This window comes from Pseudophryne corroboree, chromosome 11 (genome assembly GCF_028390025.1).
Source record: "Pseudophryne corroboree isolate aPseCor3 chromosome 11, aPseCor3.hap2, whole genome shotgun sequence".
Taxonomy (NCBI): domain Eukaryota; kingdom Metazoa; phylum Chordata; class Amphibia; order Anura; family Myobatrachidae; genus Pseudophryne; species Pseudophryne corroboree.
This window is the reverse complement of record NC_086454.1, coordinates 213572695-213585613: the sequence shown is the minus strand read 5'-3', so window position 1 is coordinate 213585613 and position 12919 is coordinate 213572695. Positions and strand designations below refer to the sequence as shown.

General features: G+C 42.7%; 1 non-coding gene across 1 annotated transcript; it reads right to left on the bottom strand.

The window, feature by feature from the left end:
• Positions 1 to 11979: 11979 nt before the first annotated feature.
• On the bottom strand, positions 11980 to 12053 carry TRNAN-AUU (transfer RNA asparagine (anticodon AUU)). Its single transcript has one exon. It is a non-coding gene; the product is annotated as a tRNA-Asn (tRNA).
• Between the last annotated feature and the right edge of the window lie 866 nt (positions 12054 to 12919).

The following is a 12919-nucleotide window of genomic DNA, read 5'->3' as shown; positions in this document are numbered from 1 at the left end:
CAGCCCTATGAATAGAGTTTGTGTGATCCCTGTGCAGCAGTCACAGAAAGGGTTCATCTCTGCAGTTTGTCACTCAAATTACATTGCTGCATTTTTTCTAGAAGTGGATCTGAGAGCTGTTACCCGCAGACCAGCTACAATAATTATCCTGGGTACTCACTAGACCAGTGGTTCTCAAACTGCACCCTGGGGTGCCTCAGGACACTTGCAGGGGTGCCTTGGATTGGTGGTCCAGGACCAATTCAAAATATTTATAGTTAGTGTTATAGGCAAAACCAGTGCTGTTGGCTGGCAATCATAACATATGTGCACAAGCAGAAGCAAATCCTGTCCCCTACCAAAGGGCCAGTGCTAGGGTGTTTGGCGCCTCCCTGCAAACTATTAATTTGGGCCCTCTCTCCAATACTTAATAAAGGGACAGTGCGCTCCTTAAAAAAAGAAGGTGTGGTATCACAAGGAAGGGGCATGGCCACACAATAGCACCCCAAATCAAAATATGCCACACAGTAGCACTATCTTATTGTCATTACACCGCATGTAATAATAATAATAATAATAATAATAATAATACCCACAGTCGCAGTGCCCTTTATACACATAACCACCATATCAGTGCAGCTTACACACATAATGCCAACAGTAGCAGTGCCCCTTCTACACATGCCCACGGTGGCAATCCTTTACATGGCAAATATCAACCTGGTTTTGCCATGTAAAGGATTGCCACTTTAAAAAACAAACAATAAAAAAAAAACAACAGGAAAAAACACAAAATCTCTCACTTTCTGATTCTCACACCCTATTACATTCCTCCCTATATATTTAAATGTTTCTATTACTGTATGTTCCCTCTTCCCTTCTCCAAACTATACACATCAACATTTTTTAGTATTTCCAGGTAAGTTTTGTGATGTAGGCCATGCACAATTTTAGTTGCCCTAATGTATTTACAGCCTTCTGGAGATATGGCTTCTGGAACTGAACACAGGATTCTAAATGTGGCTGTACCAAGGACCTATACAGTGGCATTACAGGTTGAGTATCCCTTATCCAAAATGCTTGGGACCAGAGGAATTTTGGATATCGGATTTTTCTGTATTTTGGAATAATTGCATACCATAACGAGATATTATGGTGATGGGACCTAAATCTAAGCACAGAATGCATTTATGTTTCATATACACCTTATACACACAGCCTGAAGGTCATTTTAGCCAATATTTTTTATAACTTTGTGCATTAAACAAAGTGTGTGTACATTCACAGAATTCATTCATGTGTCATATACACCTTATACACACAGTCTGAAGTTCATTTAATACAATATTTTTAATAACTTTGAGTATTAAACAAAGTTTGTGTACACTGAGCCATCAAAAAACAAAGGTTTCACTATCTCAGTCTCACTCAAAAAAGTCCGTATTTCGGAATATTCCGTATTTCGGAATATTTGCATATGGGATACTCAACCTGTATTACTTTTTTCTGCTACTGGTTCTTTAACCTATGCAAACAAGCATCTGACTTGCCTTTCCTATTGCTTTGTTACATTGCTCACCTGAAATAGTAATACTTAGATAGCTTTCCTCTTGCCATTATAATGCCCTTAATATTATAGTTAGCCTTTGCATTTTTGAGACGTGTATGATTTTGCATTTTTTGGCATTAAATGTTGCCATGTTCTTGACCATTCCTCTAGTCCAGGGGCAGAACTGCCAGAGACAACGGAGTCAGTTGCCGCCGGGCTCCAGCCCTGAAGGGGCTCCAGCCCTAAAGGGGCTTCCTCCATTGTCCCCCGGCTGTTACGTGCCCTTCCTACTAAATAGACAAAGGCGCTACCAGCAGGGTCTCGCAGTTTGTACATTCCATGCCGTAAAACCCTTCTTTCCACCTTTTTCAAGACCCAGCCCAGCAGCCTCGCCGCTGCCACCACCGCTAGCTGCAGCACTGCCAGCGGTGGGGTGCCCCTGCTTCTTCTCACACCACAGATAGCTGGGCAGCACTGCAACTGCCTGCCTGATTGCTCCGCCCCCTTCCGGCTCCCAAGCACCTCTGCTGCCCAGTGATCCAGGAGCCTGCTGCTAGGAAGAAGTGGCCGAGCTTCAGCATGCGAGTCTGGACACTGGCGGAGGAAGCCATGATAACCAGATAATGGGGAGTGGAGAGCCAGTTCCAAGGTAATACTTTATACAGCTGGTTGAGATCCTGGTCGGTGGATATGGATTCCAAGAAAACCCTGGAGGTGCTTCCTTTCAAGGGAGACACTCTCTTTGGAGAAGACCTCAATAAGATTGTAGCTGATCTGGCTACTGCTAAAACAGCTTGCCTACCTCGTATGACTCCTACCACGCAGAAGGCTAAAAGTACTTTCCCTTGGCCCTTTCATCCCTCAGGTAAAGCGTACCCAAGGTCAGGCATACCCAAAGCAAGCTCATGCTTCCAGACCTGCCAAGCCCAGACTGAAGCAAGCCTGGGCTGCCCATCAGCCTGCTTCCAAAACGGACAAGCCTGCCGCATGACGGTGCAGGCCTCCCTCTGGGGGATCCCAGGGTGGGGGGCCCGACTTCTAGGTTTGGCATAGAAAGGTATAATTCTAAGCTAGAGAATTCTGTTTGGAGCTCACCTTGTACTTTGTGAAGAAATAATCAGCATTGTGGCTGAGCAGATACATGTAGTGTGTGACTGCAAACTGCATGGATCTGCTGCGTTGTAATGCTGATACTTTTTTTTTGCAAAGTACCAATAGCTTCATATAATGTTCACAATTTTTATGCAGGATCAAATAGCTCAATAGGTAGGGTGTTTGATTAGAATTCAACAGGTTATAGGTTTGAATCCTGGGTATGGTAGTTTGAGATGTGTTATTTAATAAAGTATGTTGTTCTGACTGCTGGGATATCATACTAAATAAATGGAGTTGATCAATTTTTTTTTATTTTTTTTTTAAACTAGGGACAATTTCCAGATACTTTTCTTTATAACTGAGATTGCCCCCTGGAACTTCACATCAGTTGACAACTATGCATGAGTGGGCAGTGCTTGCTCTGGATCTGCCCACCCATTTATGTGCCGTCATAAAAGAAAGCACAACTGACACAGTTATCCTGGGCATACACTACACAATTATCTGTCAGGCTATCTATCCAGTCTGGATGGGTGGAATGAAAATCTGGTAATGTATAGTAGCAAATGTCAATTAACCATTTGCTCCCAAACACTAGAAAAGTGGTCAAAAATGGTCATTACACAAATTGGTTAAACCCAAAATTTAACCAATTTGTTTAGGGGACCATGTTTGTCCATTTTCTAGTGTTTGAGAGTAAATCGTTGATGGTCATTTGCTCACATAGATAACCGGATTTCTATTCCAACCAGCCAGTGTTGGAGATATGGTCTGCCAGATTACATAATGCATACCAGAGCCATAACTAGACTTTTTGGTGCCCTGTGACAGAGAATTATATGCCCCCCCCCCCTCCCCTCCCCATTTTTGCAATATGGACAAAAGGCGCATGCCTTGTGGGGAAGGGGCATAACAAGATTGGTCTCAGAGAAAGCACATGAGATATGAAGATATATCTAGTATACTTGACACTCAATGGTTTGTGGTATTGCCGGGGTGCCCTCCTTAAATGCATATACAGTCACACATGGGGTGTTTGTGCAAATGGCATATCAGCAGTCAGCACTAACTGGTGACATGCCATTTGTAAAAGTAAGCCATGTGTGACTAATATATAAACATACTTTATTAAATAACACCTCAAACTATCATACCCAGGATTCAAATCTATAACCTGTTGAATTCTAATCAAACACCCTACCCATTGAGCTACATAATCCTGCATCTATTCTAACCTCCAAAAACAGATTCAGTTGCATTTTCCAGCGTGTTTTGTTTGCGCCTTTGCAAATGTCTTACATCGACAAACTTATTTAGTACTATTTTGCAAATAGGGTTACATTGTCGCAACATTGTGTTCCCTAATTGCTTGATTTTTTAAATGCAACAATTGATAAAGACACCTGATAATTGCTCTGTGGAGTGTTATTTTGTGTCTACTTCTTATCTACATTTAATTCCCTACCTCTAATCAAGGCATTTTTAAATGCTGGGGGCTGCCAGGACGTGAGGCCTACCTAGACTTTAGATCGGAATTTGAATGTACTTGTGAACTAACTTAATTTCCTACTTCTAAATTCATTCCTAAATTCACTACTTACATTAATCCTGTAGTTGGGCATTTTGAGCCTTCAATTGTGGGTATTGTTTTGTGTCCAGACCAGCAGCTGGTGGTGTGCATTTGCTGGAAAGGCATCGAAGACCTCCGATATGCTGCATCTCCTGATGTGTGTCTCCCTCAAGTGGCTGTCAGCAAATGCATGCTAGACACCCCATTCCAAGCTGATTGTGACATCACGGAACATGCATCATAGAACAGGCATGCTAGAATATGGGTCTTCAACCTGCGACCCTCCAGCTGCTGTGGAACTACATATACCAGCATGCCCTGCCTCAGTTTTAGCATACCTTAATAGCAAAACTGTGGCAGGGCATGCTGGGATGTGTAGTTTCACAGCAGCTGGAGGGCCACAGGATGAAGACCCATGTGCTAGAGCCAAGCCGCAGGTACATTGAATGCTAGCAAGCTGAATGTTTAAATCCTTTTTGTTCCGCAGCATTCCAATGCGGAAGATTCCATGGAACCAGAGATTATTCCATTGAGAAGGACATGCTGCCTGGATGACTGCACTGTGCAAATTAAATCACGGAGCCAGTTGGCTTGTGGGTGGCTCTGGTGACTGGGTGGTTGGGTGGGCGGTGTGTCAGAGGTGGAGCACATGCAAATGAATGTGTATCATCCTGCTAGTGAGAGTGAAAACTCATGCAGGAGTGTGCCTGCTTGTCAGTGGGTTATGCACCTTGCCAGGCGTCAAATCTACATGGAGCAGCTGGAGGGGACAAGAGCAGGTTTGCAAAATATAGATAGAAGAGCATATATGCTGGCGCATTCTCCATGATTGTGTCAGCTTATGTTTTGGTGCACTGCACTTTCCTCCACTAAATTTTAGCCATTTTGGTTAAACGCAAGTGTAGTTGCTTCTCGCCCTTTTGGCTGTGATCTTGTATCGTGGTTGAAGAGTCTGCTGGAGGGATTGTTTTCTTCATTGACGAGAGACTGAAGATATTACAGGATGGAAGGCTTGGGAACACTATCTGTTTTTCAGTTGTGGAAGAGTTGAAAGACAACTTTTCCTTGCCAATATCTCTCTTTTGCAAAGAGCTACGCATTGGAAAATTCAGGGCTATACCGTGTAGATGAAGCACTAACAGGAGGCTTTAAAATTTTCATTCTAGTTTCCTTCGTTTGGGAGAAAAATGCAAAGGTACAAGACAGCTTTTCCTTGCCAATATCTCTCTTTTGCAAAGAGCTGCACATTGGAAAATTCAGGGCTATGCCGTGTAGATGATGGCCTAACAGGAGGCTTTAACATTTTCTTTCTAGTGTCCTTCGTTTGGGAGAAAAATGCAAAGGTACAAGACAGCTTTTCCTTGCCAATATCTCTCTTTTGCAAAGAGCTACGCATTGGAAAATTCAGGGCTATGCCGTGTAGATGATGGCCTAACAGGAGGCTTTAAAATTTTCTTTCTAGTGTCCTTCGTTTGGGAGAAAAATGCAAAGGTACAAGACAGCTTTTCCTTGCCAATATCTCTCTTTTGCAAAGAGCTACGCATTGGAAAATTCAGGGCTATACCGTGTAGATAAAGCACTAACAGGAGGCTTTAAAATTTTCATTCTAGTGTCCTTCGTTTGGGAGAAAAATGCAAAGGTAGCTTGTGCCATCGCCACTCTGCTCCTTGTGCCGCCTTGGCGGTTTACATGAGCCACTGCGGTGACGTTGTCTGACTGGATCAGAACCGGTTGGTCGCAAAGTAAGGTCTCCGCTTGACGTAGGGCATTGTATATGGCCCCTAGTTTCAGGATGTTGATGTGAAGACAAGTCTCTTGACTTGACCAAAGACCTTGGAAATTTCTTCCCTGTGTGACTGCTCCCCAACCTTGGAGGCTTGCATCTGTGGTCACCAGGATCCAGTCCTGAATGCCGAATCTGCGTCACTCGAGAAGGTGAGCACTCTGCAGCCACCACAGGAGTGATACCCTGACCCTGGGGGACAGGGTGATCAACCAATGCATCTGTAAATGTGACCCAGACCACTTGTCCAGTAGGTCCCATTGGAAAGTCCTCGCATGGAACCTGCCGAATGGAATGGCTTTGTATGATGCCACCATCTTTCCCAGGACTCGAGTGCAGTGATGCACTGACACAAGTTTTGGTTTCAATAGGTTACTGACAAGAGTCATGAGTTCCTGGGCCTTTTCTATCGGGAGATAAACCCTCTTCTGGTCTGTGTCCAGAATCATGCCCAATAAAGACAGACGAGTCGTAGGAACCAACTGCGACTTTGGGATATTGAAAATCCAGCCGTGTTGCTGTAACACTTTCAGTGAAAGTGATACGCTGTTCAGCAACTGCTCTCTTGATCTCGCTTTTATGAGATCGCTCAAGTACGGGATAATTGTGACACATTGCTTGCGCAGGAGAACCATCATTTCCACCATTACCTTGGTGAAAATTCTCTGGGCCGTGGAGAGACCAAACAGCAACGTCTGAAATTGGCAATGACAGTCCTGTACCGCAAATCTGAGGTACGACTGATGAGATGGATAAATTTGGACATGAAGGTATGCATCCTGTACACAAATGCGGACAACAGGTGTCAAGCCGTGTGTTGCCTTTGTCAAGCTGTAATAAGTAGGGGTAAGGACGTTAACCACCTCAGAACATCCTCCCTTATACGTCACCTGCAGCGCATTAATCATAAGTCAGTGACAAGTTCAAAAACTTTGGATGACAGCGGAAGCAGTCCACTGACCACTAAATCCCTTCCTTTTGTAACCAAGCTCCTGCAAACCACACCACCAACTCCCTCAGTGTCAATTTCCTCCTTAGACAGGAGAGCCAATAGTCCTGCAGGCCATGTCACTGGCAAGTCTGACGAGTCCTCTCCTGCCTGGGATTCCTCCGATGCATCCTTGAGTGTAACGCCTACTGCTGCTGGCGCTGCTGTTGTTGCTGCTGGGAGTCGATCGTCATCCCAGAGGGGAAGTCGGAAGACCACTTGTACTACTTCCAGTAGGCAATTGACTGTCCAACAGTCCTTTGCGAGGAAGATGAAATATCACAGCAGTCATCCTGCTGCAAAGCGGATAACTCAGGTCTTGTCAGCCTGGGTGGTGAGAAACGTGGTTCCGGTATCCATCGTTAATTCAGAGGCAACTAGAGACTTGATTGAGGTACTGTGTCCCCGGTACCAAATGCCATCTAGGTTCCATTTCTCTAGGCAGGCGATACCGAAAATGTACACAGACCTCAGAAAAAGAGTCACCAGTGTCCTAAAAAATGCAGTTGTACCCAATGTCCACTAGTCCACATGTCCGTGGTTAAGTGGAGCAGGGCAGACTCAGGACTATATGACTGTGACAGCCCACTGGGTAGATGTATTGCCTCCCGCAGCAAGAACAGCAGCGGCGGCACCAGTAGCAGCATCTCGCAAATGCCAACTCGTTCCTAGGCAGGCTACGCTTTGTATCACCGCTTTCCATAAGAGGCACACAGCTGACAACCTCTTACGGAAACTGAGGAACATCATCGCAGAATGGCTTACCCCAATTTGACTCTCCTGGGGATTTGTGACATCGGACAACGCCACCAATATTGTGCGTGCATTACATCTGGGCAAATTCCAGCACGTCCCATGTTTTGCACATACATTGAATTTGGTGGTGCAGAATTATTTAAAAAACGACAGGGGCGTGCAAGAGATGCTGTCGGTGGCCCGAAGAATTGCGGGCCACTTTCTGCATTCAGCCACCGCGTGCCGAAGACTGAAGCACCACCAAACATTCCTGAACCTGCCCTGCCATCCTCTGACGCAAGAGGTGGTAACGAGGTGGAATTCAACCCTCTATATGCTTCAGAGGATGGAGGAGCAGCAAAAGGCCATTCAAGCCTATACATCTACCCACGATATAGGCAAAGGAGGGGGAATGCACCTGACTCAAGCGCAGTGGAGAATGATTTCAACGTTGTGCAAGGTTCTGCAATCCTTTGAACTTGCCACACGTGAAGTCAGTTCAGACACTGCCAGCCTGAGTCAGGTCATTCCCCTCATCAGGCTTTTGCAGAAGAAGCTGGAGACATTGAAGGAGGAGCTAAAACAGAGCGATTCCGCTAGGCATGTGGGACTTGTGGATGGAGCCCTTAATTCGCTTAACCAGGATTCAATCTGTTGAAATCAGAGCAATAAATTTTGGCCACCGTGCTCGATCCTAGATTTAAAACCTACATTGTATCTCTCTTTCCTGCAGACACAAGTCTGCAGAGGTTCAAAGACCTGCTGGTGAGAAAATTGTCAAGTCGAACGTGACCCGTCAACAGCTCCTCCTTCACATTCTCCCGCAACTGGGGGTGCGAGGAAAAGGCTAAGAATTCCGAGCCCACCCGCTGGCGGTGATGCAGGGCAGTCTGGAGTGAGTGCTGACATCTGGTCCGGACTGAAGACCTGGCAACGATTACTGACATGTTGTCTACTGTCACTGCATATGATTCTGTCACCTTTGAAAGAATGGTGGAGGATTATATGAGTGACCGCATCCAGGTAGGCACGTCAGACAGTCCGTATGTATACTGGCAGGAAAAAGAGGCAATTTGGAGGCCCTTGCACAAACTGGCTTTATTCTACCTAAGTTGCCCTCCCTCCAGTGTGTACTCCAAAAGAGTGTTTAGTGCAGCCACTCACCTTGTCAGCAATCGGCGTACGAGGTTACTTCCAGAAAATGTGGAGAAGATGATGATCATCAAAATGAATTATAATCAATTCCTCCGTGGAGACATTCACCAGCAATTGCCTCCAGAAAGTACACAGGGATCTGAGATGGTGGATTCCAGTGGGGACGAATTAATAATCTGTGAGGAGGGCGATGTACACAGTGAAAGGGGTGAGGAATCGGAGGATGATGAGGTGGACATCTTGCCTCTGTAGAGCCAGTTTGTGCAAGGAGAGATTGATTGCTTCTTTTTTGGTGGGGGTCCAAACCAACCAGTCATTTCAGTCAGCCGTGTGGCAGACCCTGTTGCTGAAATGATGGGTTCGTCAATGTTTTTCTTTTCAATCTAAGCCCCTGCAGTTTTCTGTAAGAATCTGCTTCGCTATGATGATCAACAAGTCACAAGGGCAAACACTCAGGGCTGGAGGCGTAGATCTTAGGACCAGCTGCTACAAGCATGGCAAAGGTGTCACTATCATTGGTGACACCCAGAGAGGCAGCGAGGGAGATTGTAATGCAGTGCGCGCAGATAAGCAGCGCAATGGTAAAATGGAGGCATGGTCTCATAGGTAGGGGTGTGGCCTGTTGGCCTGAATCTCCATTTTGTTGCTCCGGGTATCCCGGGGGTTGAGTGCTGCACCCGGGGACTAGTGTGTGAGTGGTGCTGGCTCCTCAACCCCCATAACAGGGGGTTTGAAATTTTGACTTGTCTACTTAAAGATCACCAAAATCTGATAACAAGGTCAATTAGGTCCCTGGGTGGGATTGAACCACCAACCGTATGGTTAATAGCCGTACATACTAACTGATTGCGCCACAGAGACACTTTGCAAAAGTCCATACTGACAAAGGCTAATAAGCATTCATCTAAAACGTTTCCTAGAAAAACTTTAAAAAGTCAATAATCTGGAGAGTTTTTGTAAGATGTTTCTTCCATCAACCAACGAAGAAACACATTGGTACTTTCCCATGATGAGTGAGTGCTTCAGGATCTCTTGCACTTACATGTGCAGCAGAGTACTGCAATGGAAGCATGCTGGGCCCATAACCCAGAGGTAGGCAGATTGAAACTATCCTCTGCTATATGCATTTTTTTTGTTAATTAAAGTAATCCAAAACTGGGATTGATATTTTGTCTCTTTTATTTTTACTTAAAGTACAATAACTTTTACCATTTTAATTTGTTTTAATAGTATATTGACAGTATTGTTTTCTTTCAAAAATCCACTTCATTTTCTTTACCCTATTATTAAAATGGTAATTGACAAAAACAAACTACATTGTCACCAGAAGAGCAATACAAAATGTACAAGTGATATATTAAAATCATCTTTCCAGCTTGAATTTCAATGATGCATTGGGTCAACGATTTTGTGAGAAACATCTTCACCCTTAAATAAAGATTTTCTTAATTCCTTACCTGTGTGCTAATTAGATATCACCTTGTTTTCACATTAAACAGACTTCCACATGAGAAAGCAGCAAGGATGCAGTGGCGTTAATGTTTCCAGGTGTCAACCTGTATTATTTCAGTAGACATTGAAATGAGGATGCATCTTGCTGCCTTTCCAATGAAGCAAGTTTAATTTAGTAATAGGTGAAAAACCATCCTTACAAAGGTGTTAATCAGAGACTTGGCTTTGTGGACACTTTTCAGAGAACAAATTTGTTAGCATAAAAATAAAGCCAGAAAATAAAGAGCTCTTTAATCACTCAATTGGATTTTTCTGCCAGCATATTTTTTTTCTCTGCAACCCACTGCTAAATTGTGCTTCCTAGCTGTTTTTATAAAATCACTGAATCAAATCTAACTCTGATTACATCAGAGAAGGCCAGGTACCCTACACCATAACAGGGGGTTTGAAATTTTGACTTGTCTACTTAAAGATCACCAAAATCTGATAACAAGGTCAATTAGGTCCCTGGGTGGGATTGAACCACCAACCTTTTGGTTAATAGCCGTACATACTAACTGATTGCACCACAGAGACACTTTGCAAAAGTCCATACTGACAAAGGCTAATAAGCATTCATCTAAAACGTTTCCTAGAAAAACTTTAAAAAGTCAATAAACTGGAGAGTTTTTGTAAGATGTTTCTTCCATCAACCAACGAAGAAACACATTGGTACTTTCCCATGATGAGTGAGTGCTTCAGGATCTCTTGAACTTACATGTGCAGCAGAGTACTGCAATGGAAGCATGCTGGGCTCATAACCGAGAGGTAGGCAGATTGAAACTATCCTCTGCTATATGCATTTTTTTTTTGTTAATTAAAGTAATCCAAAACTGGGATTGATATTTTGTCTCTTTTATTTTTACTTAAAGTACAATAACTTTTACCATTTTAATTTGTTTTAATAGTATATTGACAGTATTGTTTTCTTTCAAAAATCCACTTCATTTTCTTTACCCTATTATTAAAATGGTAATTGACAAAAACAAACTACATTGTCACCAGAAGAGCAATACAAAATGTACAAGTGATATATTAAAATCATCTTTCCAGCTTGAATTTCAATGTTGCATTGGGTCAACAATTTTGTGAGAAACATCTTCACCCTTAAATAAAGATTTTCTTAATTCCTTACCTGTGTGCTAATTAGATATCACCTTGTTTTCACATTAAACAGACTTCCACATGAGAAAGCAGCAAGGATGCAGTGGCGTTAATGTTTCCTGGTGTCAACTTGTATTATTTCAGTACACATTGAAATGAGGATGCATCTTGCTGCCTTTCCAATGAAGCAAGTTTAATTTAGTAATAGGTGAAAAACCATCCTTACAAAGGTGTTAATCAGAGACTTGGCTTTGTGGACACTTTTCAGAGAACAAATTTGTTAGCATAAAAATAAAGCCAGAAAATGAAGAGCTGTTTAATCACTCAATTGGATTTTTTTGCCAGCATATTTCTTTTTCTCTGCAACCCACTGCTAAATTGTGCTTCCTAGCTGTTTTTTATAAAATCACTGAATCAAATCTAACTCTGATTACATCAAAGAAGGCCATGTACCCTACACCATAAGAGGAGGTTTGAAATTTTGACTTGTCTACTTAAATATCACCAAAATCTGATCACAAGGTTAATTACGTCCCTGGGTGGGATTGAACCACCAACCTTTTGGTTAATAGCCAAACACACTAACCGATTGCGCCACAGAGACACTTTGCAAAAGTCCATACTGACAAAGGCTAATAAGCATTCATCTAAAACGTTTCCTAGAAAAACTTTAAAAAGTCAATAATCTGGAGAGTTTTTGTAAGATGTTTCTTCCATCAACCAACGAAGAAACACATTGGTACTTTCCCATGATGAGTGAGTGCTTCAGGATCTCTTGCACTTACATGTGCAGCAGAGTACTGCAATGGAAGCATGCTGGGCCCATAACCCAGAGGTAGGCAGATTGAAACTATCCTCTGCTATATGCATTTTTTTTGTTAATTAAAGTAATCCAAAACTGGGATTGATATTTTGTCTCTTTTATTTTTACTTAAAGTACAATAACTTTTACCATTTTAATTTGTTTTAATAGTATATTGACAGTATTGTTTTCTTTCAAAAATCCACTTCATTTTCTTTACCCTATTATTAAAATGGTAATTGACAAAAACAAACTACATTGTCACCAGAAGAGCAATACAAAATGTACAAGTGATATATTAAAATCATCTTTCCAGCTTGAATTTCAATGTTGCATTGGGTCAACAATTTTGTGAGAAACATCTTCACCCTTAAATAAAGATTTTCTTAATTCCTTACCTGTGTGCTAATTAGATATCACCTTGTTTTCACATTAAACAGACTTCCACATGAGAAAGCAGCAAGGATGCAGTGGCGTTAATGTTTCCTGGTGTCAACTTGTATTATTTCAGTACACATTGAAATGAGGATGCATCTTGCTGCCTTTCCAATGAAGCAAGTTTAATTTAGTAATAGGTGAAAAACCATCCTTACAAAGGTGTTAATCAGAGACTTGGCTTTGTGGACACTTTTCAGAGAACAAATTTGTTAGCATAAAAATAAAGCCAG